Here is a 9,928-nt window from a genome sequence, read left to right as displayed (position 1 = left end):
TGCTTCCTTTTCTATATGCCAGGCCTTATATCTGATTATTCATAAGGATAATTTTATAATTGATGCAGATGACTGGCCTAAAAAATGATGACCCTCTTTTGTGCTATTACTTCATGCTGAGGACAAAGAGGATACAGGAAAATTACTCCTTGGCCCAGGAAGTTTATTAAAATGCTAAATGAAGGTCTGGCGGCTGCTCAAAGAACTTTAAATAACCTTGTGGTGGAAAAACCTCTGCAGCTCCTTTACCATCAGAGACTGCCTTTGACTGTAAGAAAATCAGTAGTTTCAAGAGTGCAAAAGTATCTATTTTTAAAAGGCGGGCCTGTCCAGTGGTTGTGGGCAGATGTGGTGTGTCCCTGGAGGGATGGGGATGAAGCTTATCATCAGGCATTTCTGCTGGCTTCAGAAGCAGCCCTCTGCAGATTCAGCAGCTCAGACATGACCATGTTTATGCAGAAGGAAGAACAAGTGTGAGTCCTCTGTGGTCAATGTGGTTTTCTCTCAGGTTAGTCAATCAAGACAAAACAGGCCAAGGACATGCCCTGTAGATGCTGCTGCTCTTGCCACTAAAATCCCATGGAACTCAGTGTCGTGTAGTAGAATGGTGCAGGATCTTGGTCCCTGCCTGGAGCTGCAGAGCTCTCCTGTCTCCTGTGATTTTTGACTCTTCATTGGTTCACTGGATCCTTCAACACTGAACCAGTTGCAGACTCTAACAGACAATTCTCCAGGGAGAAAGAGGTGAGCCACTTACTTATAAAGTGCAGCGAGGCTCACTGATTCCCTTATGTTGAGGAAATCCTTGGTGCTTAGATCATGTACAAGCTGAAGGGAAGCTAACTTGACAAAGGCATCTCAGGCAGAAGCAGAGAAACCACTGCTTCACAAGGAAAGTTCCCGAGCCCTCCTGCGCAGCGAGTATACCTGGAAGCCAGCTGTCCTTTCCTCTGACTCCTGACACAGAAAGTCACAACCTCAGCTGACATATCTCGTCATACATACTTCCATCCCCGAAGTGGTCCTCACTGGGGGCTCCATCTCAAGCCATTCTGCCCATCCTTGCACTGAAACTGAGCTCCCAGGAGCCCCCAGGCTCAACTTTAGTCAGGAACAACTTACGGAAACAGAGTCTGGAGTCTAACCTCATGCTGCTGGCCAGCTAGCCAACGCTGTGACAGTTCTGATGCCTGGGCCTGTAAATCCTGCTCCACTGGCCCCTCACTGACAGCCCTGTTATTTGTTTTGTGACCTGTTTTTGGACCTCCCTTCCTTCCTCTCTCTTTTCTTGTGAATGTGTACACGTATGTGTGAGTCTGGGGTGTCTGTGGTGCATGTGGAGGGTAGAGGGTAGGGTGATGCATGTAGAAGCCAGAGGTTAATCTCAAGTATTGTTCCTTAGGTACCTCTATCTTATTTGTTTGTTTGTTTGTTTCTTTGGTTGGTTGGTTGGTTTTTGGTTTGTTTGTTTGTTTGTTTGAGACAGATTCTCCATAGGCTAGACTGGTTGGCTAATAAAGCTCCAGAAATCTACTTGACTCTGCCTCTAAGGTGCAAGAGCTACAAACTCATGTGCATATATGTGGCTTTCTCACATGGGTTCTGGGGATTGAGCTCAGGTACAAGACCCACTGAGCCCTTTCTTCCTTTTTGACAGGTCTTCCTCTGTAGCTTGGCCTAGCTAGACTCATGACCCTCCTCACCTCAGCCTCTTCAGTGCTGAGATTACAGACATGTACCACTATATCTTGCTTTGTCAGTATGTCACCTATTATTTATGTGTTCTTTTGAGACTGAAGCTTACCTTATTCTTTTTTTCATCCCCCGGCGTTGGCCTTGAACCTTGGCCAGACTTTCAGGCCTAGGATGTCAGCAGAACCTGGGACCTTCCTGAAGTGAAAGTTTCTGGTTGTGTCATGTGATGCAGACTCACATGGTATTCTGCTGAGGACGGGTGATATTTGGAGAGAGTATGAATAGGACTCAATGGACAGTGATGGGTTTCTTGCATTGCTAGCTGTCCAGCTCTTTAACGACCTCACATCTTCTCTGATCTTTACTTTGTTGAGAGAGGCATGGCAGAGAACTCCTGGCATTCTAGCTGGTCTTGGTTGCTCCTGTAGACTTGTGCCAATTTGGTGGAGGCCTGGCAGTTTCTGTGGATCATGCCGCCATTGCTGATTCATGTTTAGAATCATGATACTACTGAACTGGACTGTTGGTATTCTGACAATGGAGATTGGAATCTCCCCCAAGAATTACTCTAAACAGGTCCACATCCCCTTGTTCTATTTACCATCTTTTCTCCTTTACCTTTGGACAAAGGGCTAGAAGGAGGGAGGTCAAAGCACTTCAGAACCCTTATTAAAGTATGTTTTAAAAAGTCTAAACCTAGCCAGGTAGTGGTGGCGCACACCTTTAATCCCAGCACTTGGGAGGCAGAGGCAGGTGGATTTCTGAGTTTGAGGCCATCCTGGTCTACAGAGTGAGTTCCAGGACAGCCAGGGCTACACAGAGAAACCCTGTCTCGGAAAAAAAGAAAAAAAAATGTTTAAGCCTATACCTTCTGTAAGCACCCTCAAAGCTGAAATCTCCTGACTAGATGTGACCAAGTCAATTGAGGGTTCCTTTCTGTTGGACAGAACTCTCTTCCAGCTCCTGCAGTCAGGGCTATGACCTCCCTGTTTGCAGGCAGAAGCAGCTCCTATGCCTGCCATTTTCCATGTCATTTTGCCTAACTCCAGTTAAGCAGGCTATGTCTGGCAGTACCTCAACCCATGAAGGCTTAACCCGGAGGCTGCCTTCTCCCTCCTGACAGCTAGCTCAAGCTGGGTAAAGACTCTGGCTGCTCTGTAAGACAAGGAAGCTTTCACCTTTAGCTCCAGCACTTTTAAAGCCTTACTGGGAACAATTAATGTGGTATTTGCCTTTTCCTGATTAAAATGAGACCACTGTGACACAGTTATTGAAATCTTAAATGCTGAAACATAGCTCACATTTTCGGAAAGCAGTTATGATTTTAATATAGGAGGGAAAGCAGAATTCAGAGTTGTATAAAGCTGTGTGAGCTTGTGGCAAACATTGTATGGGTTTGGCTGCTCAGCCACTAGACTACCTTCCCAAGTTTGGGGAAATTTCCAACCATGTGATTCTTCCTTCTGCCGTGGAGGCCAGAAACCATGAGCCTTTCTATACTTGCTCACTTACAGTATAGGATGCATATGGCTTGCTCTGGTGGAGTTGGAAGCTAGTGGCTCACAGAATAAAAGACCACAGGAATCCAGTGTGTTATATTTAGTGGTTGGTATCAACTTGTTGGATTAAGGGACATCTAAAGAGTTGCTCATGTATTATTTCTGGAACTGAGCCAGTGGAGTAAGTATATAGAAGATTCATTCTGAATATGGACCAGAGCCACTTGAGTAGCTGACTTAGGGACTGGGCAGGATAAGGTAGAGACAGAGTAAACTGATTGTTTCTGCCTTTGTAGACGATCTACTCAAGGCCTCTGCCCACTCGGCCTCAACTCCTGGACTTGCCCCAGCAACCTCTCTTAGGGTTCTTGGGCCTCTGGCTACACATGAACAAAAAGCTTTGCCACTAGCCTCTCTGGCTCTGAGGCTCTTGATTTAGACTGAGTAACTCCATCAGCAAGCCTACGTTCCCAGCTCACAACACCACCCCTCTATCTGTTCTGTCAGAATCTTTGCAAATCCATCATCCCTTGTCTCATTCAGTGAGGTTACTGAAGTTCCAGGGATTAGAGCCAGCCATCTCAGGTGGGAGTGACAAAAGCTTTTTCTTTTTCTCTTTTTCCTTTATTAATATTCTTTTTTTTTTTTCCTTTTTTCAAGATGAGGTCTCATTGTGTAGACTTGGCTGCTTGGAACCTGCTATGCAGCTCAAACTTATAGAAAGTCTGCCTCTGACTTCAACATGCTGGAATTAAGGATGTGTGGCATCACTCCCAGGAGAAGAGGGAGGAAGAAGAGATAAGAAAACAAACAAACAAACAGGTTTTACTTAACTGCTAGACACACCCCTAAGCTGTTTAAATTCCTCAAGTGTCTTGAAGTTGAAGCCCAACCTTTTTTTCTCTTTGGCATTTGGTGTGTGTGTGTGTGTGTGTGTGTGTGTGTGTGTGTGTATGCATGCACGTGCGTGCACACTCAAGCTCAATCACATGTCTGCATCACTGAGGATCTCTGACATGAAAGATTCCCTAGTCTGTCTGTTCTGATTCTTTCCTTATCCTGTGCAGAGGAGAGAAAACTTAAGCCGCATCATGCTAAGATCTCCTCTTCTTTCCAGTCTTAGACAATCCCAGCCTGACTTACTAGGCCCTGGCTTCTGTGTGGTCCACAAAACACAGAGATGGTGACCGTTATTCCTCTCTACTCTATGACTATCTTCACTTGAGCCATACTTTTCTAGCCTGTGTCACTGCGAAGCTCCTACCTTATAAATACTGCAGGAAGTGATTTCTGACAGTCCCATACGACTCTCACATTAGAGACACTGAAGGCCCTCACCTGGAAGCTTTCAGCCCGTAGGTCAAGACCACTTTCGGGTAGCATATCAGATCTACTGCATATCAGGTATTTACACTGTGATTCATAGTATTAGCAAAATTATAGTTATGAAGTAGGAACAAAATAACTTTATGTTTGGGGGTCACCACCCCACGAGGAACTGTGTTAAATGGTTGCAGCATTAGGAAGGTTGAGAGCCACTGCCCTAACCTCTTCAGGCTAGCAGATTCTCAGTATAACTCTATAAAAGGACATCCCTCTTTGATGTCTCTACAGCTTCTGGTTTTATTTTATGTAGTTTGGTAGTTTTTATTCACTCTTACAAATCTACTGGCTATGCCCACTAGGCAGGGATCAAACTCATGGAGAGCAGTCTGTCTCTGCCTCCAAATTGCTGAGATTAAAGACCAGTGTCATCAGTCCCAGGAGGTGAGCGATGATGAGATTAGGAAAACGCAAGTCCAGTTGCCTAGAGACAGGGCTGTTTTGTTAGTTTTTACAAAGGCGCAGGTTGCCTTGAAGCATGGGTTGAAACCAAGATATAACCTCATTTAAAATATAAATTGAATGTAAATGAGCTGGCTTATGGCACTTCCTACCAGGCCTGATGACCCAAATTTGACCTCTGGGACTCACGTACTGGGAGGCAGAAAGGGAAAGCTAGTTCCTCAAAGTTGTTGTATGACTTTCACATGGATGTCATTACATGTGCGCACATGAACAAAAAAAGATTTTTTTTTTAAATAGAAAAGTATAAACATAGGAAACTGAGAAAGAATTTTTAAAAATTCATTCTGGAGCTTGGGGGGGTTGGTTAAATTAGTCAGGTGCCCGTTGTACAAGCACAGTGAGCTGAGTATAGATTCCCAGTATCTAAGAAGTTCACTGCACCTGGAATTCCAATCATGGTGTTAGGAGGTATAGGAAACAATCTCTTAGGGTCCATTTTCACTATGTGATGTATTTAGAGCCCATCAAGGAAGCACAAATCAACAGCAGTTATTAGAAGGTTCTCTAGCTACCAGCTGTCACTGGCCTGCCTGAACACTTATTAATTTATCTTAGAGTTGAAAAGTTAAAAACAATCTGTTATGTGTGTGCTTGATCCCACAAATCAGGAAATGAGGGTAGAGTGAGGATGGAACAAGGATCTCGAGCCCCAGAAAGATGGGAAACATCAGGTGGGAAGATGGCTCCTCCTCGAAGGACTCGGCCATTATGGGAATAGGGGTGGGGTGAGCAGAGATGTAAAAACCACTCTTTTGAGCCAAATGGTATGCCGGTTATTTTTGCTTTTTCTTCAACCCGGACTTTGCAAGATAATAAAATAAACTGCTTTACTTTCGCTCTCAGACTCTCCAGTGTTCTTAGTAGGAAGTAAAGACTGTTATTTCTTACAGGGGGATCAGAGATAGGTAGTTGGCTACCTAGCCTAGGAGGGGAGAAAGAAGGAAGGAAGGAAGGAAGGAAGGAAGGAAGGAAGGAAGGAAGGAAGAAAAGGAAGAAAGGAAATGAAAGAAAGAAAAAGCAGAAAAAGAAGAACAAGAAAGTTTTTGGGTTTTGTTTTTGTTTTTGTTTTTAAGAAGATAGCATGAACTGTCTAGGAGAGGCATTAGACATCAGCCTCTGGCCCTCCACATACATGTGCATACTGCACATATGGGCATATACCCAGAAGAGCAAGTACATACAACATAACCCTTGCACACAAAATTTTAAAATGCTATAAAAATCCCATTTTAGTCAGGTAAATCAGAATATTAGCAGTTTTCTTATAGGAACCCACCTGCAAACGCAGTGACCCTGTGACAGTGGCTCATGGAAAGTTGTAAGATTGCCAAGAGGTAGACACCTTGGCACTCCTAGAGCAAAACATTTTTTTTTAAAGTGACTATCTATATGTTCTGTAAAGTTCAGGTAAAGTGACTGTCTAGCATGCACATGGCCCTTGGGTGTAATTGTCAGCACAACATTATAACAGGCATGGGGGTACACACCTGTAATCCCAACATTCAGAAGTTCAAGGTCACCTTAGCTCTATAGCAAGTATAAGGCCAGGCTTTAGACCCAAAGAACCCTTCTCACCAAAGGGAGAAAAAAAAAGGGAATTTCTTAAAAAAAAAAAAAATCACTGTGCCAGCATTTCAACTGGGGAATATATAGTCTTTTCAGCAAAAGCTAAACAGGCAGAAATCCACATGCAAACATGACCCTACCTAGTACCACCTAAAAGATGCTGGGAATCAAGCCCAAGTCCCTTGGAAAAGCCACCAGTATTCTTAACCACAAAATCTCTTCAGCCCCCAGGACACATTTTATATTCAGACCATTAGAGCAAATGAGTGCTGACTTAGGATGTGGAACAACTGGACCCTCATATAGCAGGTAAAAACATAAAATGATACACCTACTTTATAAGACAATTTGATACTTATTCACAACATTAAACATATGGTTATCATATGACCTAGAAGTTCCATTCCTATGTATGAAAAAAAATCTAAAAAGATTATTGTACATGGGTATTCACATCAGTGTCTTTACAATAGCTCTAAGTGGAAACCACCCAACTTTCTATCAAGTGATGAATTGATAAAATATTATTTGATCATATACAGTTAATATGTTTGGAGTTATTTAAAATTTATATTGAGAAAACATATGTATTTTCAGTATTGCTGTAGACAAGCATCTACATAAGACTGTTAAATTGTTTATATCAAACAACTTTTATAATACTCATTTATTGTTATAATATTTTATAAATTTTAAAGAATATGACAAAAAGGTATTGTAGGTACTGAAGGAAGGGTCTCTGGGAGGAGTTGGTGTACAAAAGGGAAACAAGAATGTGCTTTAATTCTATGTACTTAAAATGTGTTTTTAAATGTTAACGAATTCAGATAAATTGAAATCATGTATCTTTTCTCATCACAATACAATAGAACTTAAATCAATAAAAAATATTATTTGATCAAAAAAGGAAATAAACTGATTATAGTAACACACAGAAGGACATTGAAAACCCTGTTATTAAAGCAGTTACCAAGGTCTACATAGACAATATTCTATTTGCCTGATGTGTAGTTATTCTTGTAATCCTAGGTCTGAGAAAGCCCAGACAAGAGGATTGTGTGCGCCAGCCTGGGCTATATTGTGAGACCTCATTCCAAAAGACCAAAAATGAAATAAAGTGTAGACTCATTCAAAGTTAGAATAGGCAAATCTGTAAAGGCAGAAAGCAGGTAATTGCCTTCCTAGTCCTAGCTTATAATTTGATGGTTCATGGATAGTGTATAAAGATGCCATTGATTTTTATATATTGATCGTATATGTTACAACCCTGCTGAACTTGTTTATCAGTCTTTTAGTGCATTGCTTACAATTTTCCCCATATAAGATCATTTCATCTGTAAGTACTGACAGCTTTACTTTCAGCCCAAATGCCTTTCACTTCTCTGTCTTGTCTGTCTTGAAGCACTGGTTCTGGGACAGATAGAAGAGCAAATATCCTCACCTTTACCTCTATCCTTGGAGAAATGTTGTCTTTTACCATAAACTCTGACATTTTCTGAATGGTCTTTGCACCTGTCCTTCATCAAATTAAGGGAATTTTCTTGTATTTCAAATTTAAGTTTTTGTTCGTTTGCATTTTGTCTCCAGCTTTTGATTGTTTGGTTTGTGTTTTGAGGCAGGATATCACTATGCAGCCCATGTTGTCCTCAAATTCCTAACCTTCCTTCAATAAAAAGCCCCCCATGTGCTGGGGTTACAGTGCTAGAGAGGCAGGCAAACAGAGACTAGTTTAGCAACACTAGTTTAGAATCCACTTTGTGACGCTTATGTGTACACCCTGTTTCTAACAGCACCTAGTGAGATGTGATCTCCCCAGCATGTACTAGGCACATGCACACTTCTTTCCAACAACACATCTAGTGACCTCTGACCCCCACCTGCATAGAGCCTATACATACCCCCTCTTGAAACAATAGACTAAGTCACTCTCCCTCTGATGACAGTGAAGCCTGGATGGTTTCTGTTGTCATATTCCAGTTCAAGTACAAGGGTAGGAGGCTGACAACCTAACCTGGGCTAGTTTTGAATATGTGTGCAATCAAGGGAACTGTGTTCTCTAAGTGAGCTTTTAGGAGAATATCCTTTTTACCACCTTATGCCTATCTGTGATTGGATGAACATGTGATTAAAAACAGATACATATGGGAAAGGACATCCAGTGAGCTAAGGTGTACACAGCCCCAAACTGTCAATCAAAACAGAGAAATTCCTATGTTGTGACCCTTAGCAAACAAGTTTCCCCTTTATTAAGTCCCATAAAAAGAATCTCAAGCAATAATTTGGTCCATTGAGGACCTTCTGATGTAGCTGGGTTTGGGTGTTTTTGTGTGTTTGTTTTGTTTTGTTTTTAAGGCTCTCACTATGTAGGCCAGAATGGACTGGAACTTGCAATGTAAACCAAGCGGGTTAGGACCTCACAGAGATGTACCTGCCACCTGAGGGCCAGAAGTAAAGGCAAGGGCCACGCCCACAAGTCCCCGCCTATTCCTTTTTTTCTGATCTATTTTGCCATTTTCTACTTTGCTTTTGAACAGTTTCCTTGATGCTTTGCAATGATTGTGTTCCTCCTTTGTTTCAGTTTCTTGAAGACGAGGCCAAGAACCTGAGAACACCTGGTCCAGACACTGATCATCAGTCAAGGCACCCGAGATTTTTCTGCATCTATGGAGTTGAGCATGTGGTTGGCTTTTTGCTTACCAATGTGATGCGTTAAGCCCATCTGCACATTTGTGGTAAATGACTATGGATCGTGGTGTATATGCTGCCTCCCTACGTGCTCCTGGGTGGTTTCCAATGCTTTACATTGATTTATAAAGGCTTTCATCTTCTACACACTTTCTTTTGCTGCCTCTCCAAAGACACACCCATTGTATCCTTAGCTGTGTAACATTTTCCAGCTTTTATTGTAAACAACTGGGATTTTCACAGTATTTTTTTCCTTGCTCAGAAAGGTCATTTCCCCCCGTAAGATCATACAACCATCCACCAACATTTTTTGGTACTATCATTGTTTTATTTTATTTTATTTTATTTGTATTTAGAAAAATTAATTAGAAGCCAGATGTTTGTAATCCTCACCACTGAGACACCAAGGCCAGGTGATTGCGAAAGTCTCAAACCAGCTTGAGCTACATAACAAGACTGTGTCTCAGAACAGTGACAACAAAAAGTTCATTTTATCTGGTTATAAGTTAAAGACTTAATGCTTTTTCCTTTAAGTTAGGGTACATTTACTGGATTAAAATTTATTTAATAAAATGACCAAACCTACCAAGTATTCAATATTTAAAAACAAAAAACTTTTTTTTTTTTTTTTTTTT

The sequence above is a fragment of the Mastomys coucha genome, unplaced genomic scaffold, assembly GCF_008632895.1.
Source record: "Mastomys coucha isolate ucsf_1 unplaced genomic scaffold, UCSF_Mcou_1 pScaffold8, whole genome shotgun sequence".
NCBI lineage: Eukaryota > Metazoa > Chordata > Mammalia > Rodentia > Muridae > Mastomys > Mastomys coucha.
The sequence above is the reverse complement of the archived record's forward strand: the minus strand, read 5'-3'. Positions refer to the sequence as shown.